The 13,226-nt window shown below is 39.2% G+C and overlaps 1 pseudogene; it reads left to right on the top strand.

Annotated features, from left to right (window-relative positions):
- Positions 1-394: 394 nt before the first annotated feature.
- LOC148742929 (adiponectin receptor protein 1-like) lies at positions 395-12,957 on the top strand (annotated as a pseudogene).
- The last annotated feature ends 269 nt before the right edge of the window (positions 12,958-13,226 follow it).

The raw sequence follows: 13,226 nt of genomic DNA, 5'->3' as shown, positions 1-13,226 counted from the left end.
TTAATTTTATAGCGTCATTAGGGACAATATCTTCTATGGAGTCAATCATTAACATTGTTGAGATAACGTGATTTCAACTGTGCGTTTCCGTTTGATAAACTAATTCAAGAAATCATTGTTTTAGAATTAAGGACAGGTTTAAATTACTGAGTAAAAGAATAGCACATAGAATCGTATTTTGCATAAATGCACGCGAGAAGCTGGTGAATACGATGACCTATAGTCAGTACTATTTAAATTTCTTAAACCGGCGTTGTAGGTATTCATTTGATGTTTGCCTACTGGGCAGAATTAGGTTTTCTCTGTTGGATCTTACTCATTTACGAGCTCAAAGGAGGCTTATATTGTTGAAAAAACATGACTTGTACTCCTCAAAGACACGAAAGAAAGCAAAATGCTGCAAAAGAAGATTCCCAAGAGACTAGGAATGGAGTTGCAGAGGAAGAAATCATTTCGCCAGGAGTCAGAGTTCGTATATCATAATGAAAAACACCTTCTGTCCCATTCTGAACTACCAGACTGGCCTTGCGGAAGTTAATTTTCATCCAGTTTCCACAGACCACTGATGCCATGTTTTAGATACTGCTTTAAGAGTATCTTTAAACTTCACAGTGAAACGGGTAATATTTGGACTCATTTGATTGGTTTTGTCGTGTTTGTGGGCGTTACATCGTACATGCTTGTGGGACCCGTCACTGTCCCTAATCCAATCCCTGGAGACTGGCAAGAAATACTTGTCTTTAGCTGCTTCTTTGTCGGCGCAATCTTGTGTTTGGGAGTTTCCTGGATTTTTCACACTGTTTACTGCCATTCCGGCAAAGACGGTCCCCAAGATTATTTTTCGAAGGTAAGGTTGCCTGCATTTCTGAAGCTTAACATGTCATATTTTTCCACGCTGAGGAATGGCGCAGTCACTCGGAGACTTGAACTGGGTGCATTCGTAAATCTTGTCTTAATGGAGTCTCTATTATATCGCTTCTTTAAAAAACCGAACGTTAAAGGAAATGAGCGAAAAAAAAAAAGCCAGCGTGCAATAAAGTTAGTCACATAATTGTTACATTATTCAACCACTCATTCGGTTCGGTCAGTCAGTCAGTCAATCTCCGTCTGACAGCAGTTAGTCAGTCATTCAATCAGTTGACGAATCGGTCAAACAAAATCTCGCTTTCAGTCGGTCGGTGAGTCAGTCAGTAACATAGTCAGTCAGTCAATTAGTCAGTCAGTCAGTCAACCAGCGGTCAATCAGTCAGTCAATCAACCAGTTAGTCAGTCAGTCAGTCAGTCAGTCAGTCAGTCAGCCAGTCGGTCAATCAGTCAGTCAGTCAGTTAGTCGATCAATCAGTCCGTCAGTCAGTCAGCCAGTCAGTCAATTAGTCAGTAAGTCAGTAAGCCAGTCAGTCAGTCTTAAAGTCAGTCAGCTCTTTAGTCAGTAAGCAAGTCATACTATCATTTACTCAGCTTTTCAGCCAGGTGATCATTTAGCAAGCTACATAGTCAACCCGCTGTTTGACCCGTCTACAAATCAGTTGTTAGTTAGTTACCCTGTCTAGCTAGTGAGCCATTTCCTCCCTTAGTTTCTACGAGAAAGTCTAAGATGATGTAGTTACGAAATTACGTATATGCATACATACATTTTATTGAACACATCCAGGTCTGGGGCTTTTCAGTGAACAATTATATAATTTACATACTTGGTATTATACATACAAAACTAACTAATAACCCGTTATATACAACATAAATTACTTATAACTAAAAATAGAATGCTCATTTAAATAAAGAGTCATTCAGGAGATACCTTTTCAAAGCTCTCTTAAAAGAAGCTGGTTTTTCATATAGTTTCAATCTTAGGTCAAGTTTATTCCAGATGGCTACACTTCTATAATTAAAGGTCCTCTGACCTGTTGTAGTTTTAAAAAGGGGAATGTTAAGTTGTTGAAAGTTTCTAGTTATACGCCCAGATACGCTGCTTCTTGTTAAAAGCTCGGATGTCCAATATTCAAGCGCTTGGTCCGTTATACATTTAAATGATAAGGTAGCATCACGATAGTACAGGATAGTTTTTACCGGTAGCCAGCGTAGATTCCTTAAGGAGGCAGTTAACTCTAAATCAGTCTAATCAGATAAAAATTCATAATTTATTATAGAATTGACCAAACTTAATAAAACTTGGCATATGGAAGTTGCATCAACAGCAGCATCATAGAATCTACTTTTGATGTTGCAACAATCTGTCGTTTCCATACAAACTCCGATAAACAAATGAGAAGGTTGCGCCTTAAGACATGACTGGTACTCCTCAAGGGCATGAAAGAAAGCAAAACGCTGCAAAAGAAAATTGACAAGAGACTAGGAATGGTGTTACAGAGGAAGAAATCATTTCGCCATGAGTCAGAGTTGGTATCTCATAATGAAAAACACCTTCTATGAACTACCAGACTGGCCTTGCAGAAATTAATTTTCATCCAGTTTCCACAGACCACCAGTGCCATGTTTTAGATACTGCTTTAAAAGTATCTTAAAACTTCACAGTGAAACGGGCAATAAATATTTGGACTCATTTGATTGGTTTTATTGTGTTTGTGTGTATTACGTACATGGTACATGCTTGTGCGACCCGTCACTGTCGCGAATCCATTCCCTGGAGACCGGCTAGAAATACTTGTCTTTAGCTGCTTCTTTGTCGGCGCAATATTTTGTTTGGGAGTTTCCTGGATATTTCACACTGTTTACTGCCATTCAAAGACGGTCTCCAAGATCATATTTCGAAGGTAAGGTTGTCTGTATTTCTGTAACTTAACATGTTTTATTTTTCCACGCCGAGGAATGGCGCAGTCACTCGGAGGCTTGAACTGGGTTCATTCGTAAATCTTGTCTTATGGAGTCTTGTTTATATCACTTCTTTAATAAAACGAATGTTAAAAGAAATGAGCGAAAAAAAAAAGCCAGCGTGCAATAAAGTTAGTCACATAATTGTTACATTATTCAACTACTCATTAGGTTCGGTCAGTCAGTCAGTCAATCTCCGTCTGACAGCAGTTAGTCGGTTATTCAATCAGTTAACGAATCGGTCAAACAAAATCTCGTGATCAGTCGGTCGGTGAGTCAGTCAGTAACATATTCAGTCAGTCAGTCAGTCAGTCGGTCAGTCAGTCCGTCAGTCAGTCAGCCAGTCGGTCAATCAGTCAGTAAGTCAGCAAGCCAGTCAGTCAGTCTTAAAGTCGGTCTGCTCTTTAGTCAGTAAGCAAGTCATACTATCATTTACTCAGCTTTTCAGCCAGGTGATCATTTAGCAGGCTACATAGTCAACCCGCTGTTTGACCGGTCTACAAATCATTTGTTAGTTAGTTACCCTGTCCAGCTAGTGAGCCATTTCCTCCCTTAGTTTCTACGAGAAAGTCTGAGATGATGTAGTTACGAAATTACATATATGCATACATACATTTCATTGAACACATCCCGGTCTGGAGCTTTTCAGTGAACAATTATGTAATTTACATACTTGGTACTATACATACAAGACTAACTAATAACCCGTTATATACAACATAAATTACTTATAACTTAAAAATAGAATGCTTATTTAAATAAAGAGTCATTCAGGAGATACCTTTTCAAAGCTCTCTTAAAAGAATAAAGGCTCTCTTAAAAGAAGCTGGTTTTTCAAATAGTTTCAATCTTGGTTCAAGTTTATACCAGATGGCTACACTTCTATAATAAAAGGTCCTCTGACCTGTTGTACTTTTAAAAAGAGGAATGTTAAGAGAAGCCGCCAGGAAATTTCGAGATTCGAAAATCAGTGACCAAAAATCGAATTTTTTTCATTTTGCTAAAACATTCCTTTCTGTGTACTAGTGTCGAAAAAAATATTTTAAAGTTCCAGCGATTTTTTTTCCGGCTGAAATTTTAAAAAGTTTGAAAACTCGTTAAAAAAGCCGTTTTCGCCTTGCCTAAATGGTCAAATCGTCACGCAACTTTAGGAAGATGTTGGCAGCGCTAAGCAAGTCTATTCACCATCAAACTTTGCACAATAATTACAATATCCCTGCACAATAAAAGAATATATAAATTTTTCTGTAGTTTTCTTTGGTATGATTTTTATCGCCGTTTTTTTAGAGGCGTACTTTGTACGATGTTTTTTGGAGAAAAAATGAAGACTAACTTTGACCGGTTTAAACGACACCTGGTACCTAAAATTTCGACACTATAACCATACCAGACGAAAGCTCATTTATCAAAATATACACCAGGAAACTTTGGCCGTTGGAAATTAAGTCTTGTCTCGGTAGTTAAATAAAACGTGATGCCACCCAAGCGCCATGTAAGCGTGCAGAATTCGATGTTCATTTCAAACTAATTATAAAGTCAGTTTTTCGAAAATACACAGAAAAAAATAAATGACCATTGAAAGTAGTCAGTATCGTTGTTTCTTTTGTGCAGCTGTGCATGTTAACTAAAGTCGTTTTCAATTTTTCTTAATCACGCGTTAAGTGCCAGCATGTCTCTTAACGCGACTCAGTGAAGCCGTTTACGAACTTAAAAACATTCCGAAACATTTCTTGACAAAAACATCGCTTCTTATACTTGAAGAAATGATCTGTTGAGTTTATACTGCATATTCAAAAGTAAATTTCAACGTATTCCTAAAACTTAAACTTAGTAAAAGAGAAGTATTTTAGGTTTGGTGACATATATATGACCGAAAACGTAGATAACATTTGAAAATTCTCGTAAGTTGATCCTTAGCGTGACCGTTTTGCGTACGTGACCTAACCCTGATCCAAATTGGGTAATCAGTAAATTTGACCACTTAGTTAGGTTAAGCCTTTTTCAGCTTTTTGCTCACTTCGTCAAACTCTTATTAAAAATATTTGGTGCTACACTGAAAAATCCGCTAAGGAAAGTGCATTGGAAACACGACTGAGAATTTCCCTGGGAAAAGCAATTTGAGATGGGCCGTAAGTGGTCAAATTTAACAGCTGCCAAAACACAGTTGCATATAGTTTTAGAAACGCAAACTTAAACATAACCGAACGTGCAAATGACTAGCACCTTACTGCACTGTTAAAGCAAGTACATACCCGTTTTAGTGTAAAAAAAATATGTGGCCTTGGTCGACGCCGTGCAACATGTACAGCGTAGATAGCCATGAGATTATTCCAAAGAGGGAGCATCAAATTACTGTGAAATCACAATATGTATTTGATTTCTACACATGCACTCATGAAACGCATATGCAATGCGTGAGAAGCTTCCTGGCAACGCACAAAGTGTACCTTACATGCGTGTGACGGCTCGATAATTATTTCAGCTCGCTGCGTACCTGTCGATCGTGACATTCTTTGAACGCGACCATTTTTCCACTTCCCGGGAGGGTTAAGTCAACTTACATGTAATAAGCGCAGTATAATAACCTAAACGAGGGTAGACTTGTTCGGATCTCAAACACGTCTACTGAGAACTAAATAATGAAAGGACCATTGAGAACATTTACGGGGGAATTTTAAAATCGCGCGATTGTGTTCTTTTTGTCCATTGCTCGCTTTTTTCTAGAGTTACATTAAGTTATCCATTTACTCCATTGGCTGCATGTCTTTTTCAATCTTATCTCGTGCGTATATGTTTTTGTTTTTTTTTTGTTCAATTACCCTCTTGTCCTAATTAATTTGAAGTAGCCAAAACAGAAACTCCTAAACCACCTAAAATGCCAAAATTGCTGATTAAAATTTACTTATCTAAATAAAATATCATCGATTAGGCGGTCTGTTCAGCCACTACAGCCCTGGGTATTAACAACAAGCAAACGAGGTAACCGATCAGAATTAATATGGGATACTGGCGGATCTGGCATGTGCACTGGGAAACAGCTTCACCAAGCAAGGTAAGGTATGGTGCTTTTCGTCGAATGGCAGGTACAGGAACATTCAGCTCCAAGTTCTGGCAAATACTCTGCAGCATGCCAAGCTTTAGCTTCTTCAACGTGTCGTTTTTCATTATGGTACAAATATCGAACTGATCGAACAATGCAGTAAATGGCTTGAACCCGGGGGTAACATGCGAAAGTGTAGTGTGATCGTCCGGGTGAGTGTAGTCCTGATTGAGAAGGACTGTTGTCGGTGGTAGTGACTGACGTTTCGACAACCGGTGCGGAAGTCATCAGAGTCAAGTGAATAGTTTTTGTCAGTAGAATGTTCTTATTTCAGTTCGTGTAAAATGATTGGTCTTTTTTTACGTGATGTTATTGACTGTAAGACTCAAGTGGCGTAAGTGGGTGGTGATTGGTCTGTTTCGATCCGTCGGTAAAGTTAGGTCGTTCTGTAGGTTAAGCATTGCGCAGAGGAACTCTGCGCAATGCCTAACCTACAGCATTGACCACTTTCAACGGCTGGTTTACTAAGTTACAAAAGACTCCCCTAAACAGGTGTCAACTTCTACCGGCTCCATACAAACGACTTATTCACAACATAAACATTACAAACGAACCGAACAGAACGACCTAACTTTACACTCACCCGGACGATCACACTACACTTTCACATGATCGAGCAATATTGGGTGCTGAAGAGATATGGTTTCTAGGGCCAAATTCCTTGCCATCGTGAAGTTTGTTTCCTCTTCGATGGCCTGAACATCGCAATCATCCGGTCATGGTTGTTTCCGAACCTTAGCAGCAAGGCGGGAGAAGTAGGAGGAGATCTGCGGTGGGCTCAACGTTGAAAATTCGAGCACCGTCAGGTACTTGGGTACGTCTCATCTCTCTTGCAACTACTTCCCCCTCTAATTTTCTACCTGACGTTTGGCCAATATTGAATTTGGCATTAAGGTATGCCCTCTGCTTCTCACTAAGCCTGTAGGCCTTTTGGTTGACTTAAGAGCCCAGCCTTCCATATTACAGCAATCAAATCGACGTTAACGTCCTGGAACTGGTTGCAGAGTTGGTATAGTCCCCACATCTTCTTCCAATGCAGATTTATATGCGATCTTGGCCAGGTCTAGCAAAGATCTCTTCTCTAAAGACTTTGTGCATTTTTCTGAGGTCAGGTGTTTTTCTAAGGCAGAATACCTTTGAAAAACTCTTACGCACCCGTCTTGAGGGCAGGAAAATGCTGCTGTTTCATCACAAGCAATCACTTCATGCGTCTTAGAGACTTCAGGTTTCTCTGTAGTCTCCGACTCCGTCTGCGTGGGGTGTTTTCTGCTGAGTGATTTAAAACCACCTGCAGAAAATGTTGACCCCATCCAGCGATAACTACACTCTGAAAATGGAAGGATGCTATGGTCCTCAAAAGATTCCATAAAGAAGACGTTGTTAAATTGTGGTAATTTTTTATGCGATTTGGCAAAGAAAATTCGGTACAACATAGACCATGCCTGTAAAAAAAATATTGCTATGTTAATTGTAAATTCACTAAATGAGAATGGCTAACGGATCTGACCCACGGGGATAAAAAAAGAAGCGGTAAGCGGGATGGAAGCGATCAATTAGAAAACACATGATCGACAAGAGAAAGAAAAATCGATGGATGCACGGTCAGACGGTCGGGTGGACACACCCACGAACACGGTTGTGGTCGAGTATGGACAGGGGACTTGTGCGCGGACAGGGGGCAAAGGAGATTGCAACATATCAAAAATATGCTACTTGTCAACGCTGTATGTAGCTCACTAGCACTTACCGGAAGATTGCTTCTCTAATCTGATATCTTTCCCACTCCCGATTTCATAGGCACGCCAAGCTGTAATGCTTTCGGGGTTGAACTTAAAATTGTTGAGCTTGCTGATACCGGGAATCTTCCTTGCCTCTTCAATGACGAAATCCTCCATGCTGTCAGTTGCAACTACTTTCACTCCTTCGATGGCTTCGTGGGAAAGAAGAGCTTCTTGGAATTGACTTCCTTACACATGTCGTTGCCTTCGTTTATGTAGACCCTTGCATGGCCTTTACATTTTGCCGCAAGTCTGTCTGCGGCACCTTTACCTCCCTGCGGGTCAGAAAAGTCAATTCCTATAACCTGGACACTAGTAGCTACATTCTGCAATGGCTGGACACGCTAGGATCGTACATGATAAATGATAGCAACCGGCGTTTTCCTGCCTGAAATATGCTTTCGTTACTTCCCCGTGTTGCAGCTTTAGGGTGTTCAGAACATCCTGCATGATAGCCACCACTTCAGGACTTCTTTGACTGCACGCGCGACTGGATTTCATGAATGAATCCTTGCCATTCAAGAAGGCCATTTACGCGACGATAGATTTTCACACAAATAATTCTCGGAAAGTTCTTTAAAAAATATTATGATAGTTTTCTCGACGGACTTTTATATTGTTCTTTCATCCAAGATTATTAAAGCAGAAATAAAAGAATTTGAGGCCATTCTTTGTTCACCCGAACATGTTAAGCGTCACGGCTTAGGTCACGCACAGGTCAATAAATTTGATAAATTGCATTCGTTGTCTATACCGTGAATGCTGTGAATGATCCAAATAGCTTTCTTTTTCTTCATTTAAACATGAAGATTTTTAGTATATTTGGTAAGAAGCAACTCAACACATCATTAATTTAGTGTAAGTAGCGGCGTTTTAGCCAACACTGTGATTGTTTTCGAAATGTTCTGAAGTTTGTAAATCCCATCAGCCGTGTTAACATGTGTTAAGAGACACGCTGGCACTTAAAACGTAGTTAAGAAAGACTAAAAGATTAAAAACTACTTTGCTTTACATTCACAGCTTCACAGAAGAAACATAACGATGCTGACGTCATTTAATTTTTTCTGTGTATTTTCGACAAACTGACTCTATAATTAGCTTGAAATGAACATCGAATTCTGCACGCTCAAATGGCACTGGGGTGGCATCGCGTTTTATTTCACTACCAAGACGAGACTTAATTTCGAACGGCCAAACTCTCCAGGTGCATAGTTTGATAAATGAGCTCTCCTCTGATATGGTTTTAATGTCGAAACTTTAGGTACCAGATGTCGTTTAAACCGGTAAAACTTAGCCTTCATTTTGTCTCCTAAAAAGGCGTGCAAAATACACCTTTATAAAAACGGCGATAAAACCCATATCAAAGAGAATTACAAGAAACTTTTTATATGCTTTTACTGTGTAGTGATATCATAGTTACTGTGCAACGTTTGATGGTGAATGGACTTGTTTGGCGCTGCCAACATTTTTCTCGAGTTACATGACGATTTGACCGTTTAGGCAAGGCGATAACGGCTTTTTTAACGAATTTTCAAACTTTTTAATTTCAGCCGGAAAGAAAATCGCTGGAACTTTAAAATATGTTTTTCGAAACTAGTTCACAGAAAGGGATGTTTTAGCAAAATGAAAAAAAATTCGATTTTTCGTCACTGATTTTCGATTCTCGAAATACTCTGGCGGCCTCTCTTAAGTTGTTAAATTTCCTCTTTATACGCCCAGATACGCTGCCTCTTGTTACAAGCTCGGATGTCAAATATTCAGGCGCTTGGCCTGTTATACATTTAAATGATAAGGTAGCATCACGATAGTACAGGATTGTTTTTACCGGTAGCCAGCGTAGATTCCTTAATGTGGAAGAAATATGATCATACTTCTTTACATTGCAAATAATTCGGGCGGCAAAATTTTGAACATATTGTAGCTTATGAACATTACAAGCTGATGTGGACGACCATACTGACGAAGAGTAGTACATCTTACTAAAAACAACTGCGTTAATTATAGTTTCAAGCAGATCTTTGTTAGAAGCGAATCTAATGCGGCTTAGTTGGGATAGTTTCGATGTGCAAGATGGGACAGTCGCAGAGATATGATTGTCAAAGGATAGTGTGGGATCGAAAGTAACACCAAGGTCTCTGACTGTTTGAGCTGGGATGATTTCCTTTCCAAGCAGGGACAATTTAAAGTCTGGCATTTTAAGAGACATTCTTCGACTGCCAAAGACCATCAGTCTAGTCCTCTCAAGATTAAGCATTAAGCAATTGTCGAAACACCAATCGCGTATCCGTTGCAGAGCAGAGTTCACTCTCTCTATAGCTTGAATAGAATCATTCGCACTAAAGGATAATAGAAGCTTTGTGTCATCCACATAGCATACAGTTGAACCATCCTGACAGATGTTTGGCAGGTTGTTTAGATAAATGTTAATGATAAATAATAATGCTCCTAGTACAATCCCTTGCGGTACACCACTGACTACTGGTAATCTATCAGATAATACAGAGTTGATGCGGACTGCTTGTCTTCTTTGAGAAAGACAGCTTTCGACCATTGAAGTGCAGAAGATGATAAACCAATATCCTTTAGTTTCTTTAGAAGAATCACGTGGTTGATAGTGTCAAAGGCTTTACTCATATCAAGATATACGATTGCAGTGATTTTTTTCTGGTCGATAGCGCGAGGAATAAAATCAGTAATAGAGATCAGTGCTGTTTCAGTTCAATGCCATCTTTCGTTGCCGCTTTGTTTCGCTGATATTCTTTGATTAGTTGTTAAATATGAAGACAGCTTTTTTTAATGCCGCTCTTTCGCATATCTTAGAGAGTATTGGGAGCAGCGATATTGGTCTATAGTTGTTAGCTTCTCCATTCTTGAGAATTGGCTAAACTTCGGAAATTTTCCAAGAAGCTGGAAAAACACCACTTTCAAGAGAGGCATTAATGATGGAGGTGATACAAGGAGCGATGGTCTGCGGCAAACTCTCCTTAATTACACGAGGTGGTACTTTGTCAATTCCTGGAGCTTTGTTGTTAGGTATTGAATTAACAATGTTTGTAACCTGAGAGGATTCCACCGTGGTGAAAGAGAACTGTTCTGAAGTTGGATAGTTTCTCCGAATGAGGGTGTCCGGAGCGGGCGCGTAGTTAAATTTGTTAGCGAGAAGTTGATTTTTTTCTATCGTAGATTTCACAACCGAGTTAAAGAACTTGTTAAATTCGTTTGCTACGATTTGATCATCTTTAGTGAAACTCTTGACATTCACGGGCTGTTTTGGAATACATGACCTGATTGTTTTCCAAATGCTTCTTGTGCTGTTGGAATTCTGTCTTATTTGTTTAACAACGAATTCCCTCTGTCCGACCGGTATTTGTGCGAGCCGTATATAAATTCGTTTGATCAAATTTTGAAGTGCTTTGTTCCATTTGATTTTCAAGGCTCCATTACGCAGGGAGAGCAATATTCATCATGGGATCATTTCCACCTCCGTTATATTATGGTTTCTACCATTCAAGAGTTTTGAAGAGTGTATACATGTCAATGATCTGTTCTCTTGGTGTGATCTGCATCATTGTTTCCGTATGGGACAAATTCAGCGCGCTCCATTACCGAATATTTAGAGCAGGTAAATTTGTCGTTCAAAACTCAATTAATATAGCAGTTTTCAATTGAGTGTCCAAAAACAAAAGGATAAATAATAATAATCACAGCGACCAATCAAAACAAAGGCTTACATTATCAGTGGCCACTAAGAGTTCAAAGTAAATACCCACAAACTACTTAGAGCGCGGGAAAACGCCGCGTTTGTTTTAGTTTTCCATCTGATTGGATGAAGATTGAATAAAGCTATCAGGTCTTATCAATATAGACTGGTTGGCTATGCGACTGGTGCCTAATGTTCCACATTGCGGCAAGCTATTTCTTTTTCTTTTTTTTACAAAACATGTAAACTAATGAAATTCTTTCGAAAATCACTTTTAATTGGCAAACTTATTGTATTTATTTTAGAAGAGAGTGTCACAGCGACGGTAATATATAACAAAAATGATGATACATTCATAAAATATTTCTGGAGGCGCACGCGCACGCGATTGAGCACAGATACAGTGCCTGAAAAACAGCGAATAGAGCCTTAGTCATGCGCACTAGGTATGTACAACAGCAAATAGAGCCTCTTCTATGTAGGACTTGATCTTTCTCTGAAAATGAAACCTGCATTGAAAATCTTTGATATACAATGTTATGGAAACTAGAACTAGAAAGAAAAAAGTGTCCTTTGGCTCTTTTATACTATTGTTTCATATTCATTCTCACTTCAGTCTCAAATAAAACCATAATTTTGTATGCACCAGCAAGTACTCAATTACTGTTTTCGAAGATTTATTCCCGATTCTTATTCATATCTCTTTACAATAAAATGATAATCTGCATCACTGGAGAGCTCATCTCAGAAAGAATATTCCGCCAATTTGTTAAGCTGGATGCGCGCTAGTCATGCGCACTAGGTATGTAGAATGGAAACATAATGTGATTTCGCACGAAATTTTCGTTTCAGGTATAATGCTTTGATTTGGCTACTGTGGATTTATTCCTGTAATACATCTCATATGTTTGTATGGAGTAACTTTAGCGTACCGGCAAGCTGCGGGCGCCTGGGTCGCTCTGATGTGTCTATTCTACACTGCAAGTGCCGTTACGTATGCCACTCGAATTCCTGAGAGATTTTTTCCCGGCAAGTGTGACATCTGGGTAAGCAAGCCTTTGCGGCTCTTATCATCAGTTTTGTGAAATGTCTTTTGGGCTCTTTATCTTTCGTCAGGTTTAACTCAAACCGCGAACTGGAAGTTCGGTTGCTAAACATCACCAAGAAATCATATCTGTATTAGCATTATGTCTAGTAATTCTTCTAAAACAGATAGTTTAGATAATTCACCGAAGTCCTGCCCTTATGGCTTTAAGTCTACCTATTAATTCTTTAAATTCATTTTTATTGACTTACGCTCGAAATATAAGCTTTAAAAACGATGACTAATTCACATAATCAACTCAGCAGACCAAATCAAATCTTGTAATACCTCCTACCAATGCAGCGCCACAGTTTCTTTAGAAACCGTTACTCCTCTACTTTATATTCAGTTTCAGAGCCGCCAGATCTTCCATTTGCTTGTCCTGGCCGCAGCGTTTATTCATTTGTAAGGAATTTGTCAAATGGCACAGTACAGATTTGGAAAGGGACCTTCATGCGAAAGTTGAACTTTGTCAGAATCATTCTTTCCATTCAGAAGTGCACATATCTTGCTATGAGAGGACACGTATGAGTACTAGAATGCCTTTTTGTGGAGAACTCGTACGAGTACTAGGGTGCCTTGTTGTTTGAATATGAGGTCTGGGTCATAGTCGTAGAACGTCGGCTACAGGTCTCTTCAAACCGTCTTCACGCTAAGCGACCGCAAATACATTTTGAGCTCATTTAAGAGCAAATCAATGGAAAAGCGTTTGAGTGAAAAGTTCCAGTAACTATT

This window comes from Stylophora pistillata, chromosome 1 (assembly GCF_964205215.1).
Source record: "Stylophora pistillata chromosome 1, jaStyPist1.2, whole genome shotgun sequence".
NCBI lineage: Eukaryota > Metazoa > Cnidaria > Anthozoa > Scleractinia > Pocilloporidae > Stylophora > Stylophora pistillata.
Note: the sequence above shows the minus strand (reverse complement) of the source record. Positions and strands in the feature narration are given on the sequence as shown.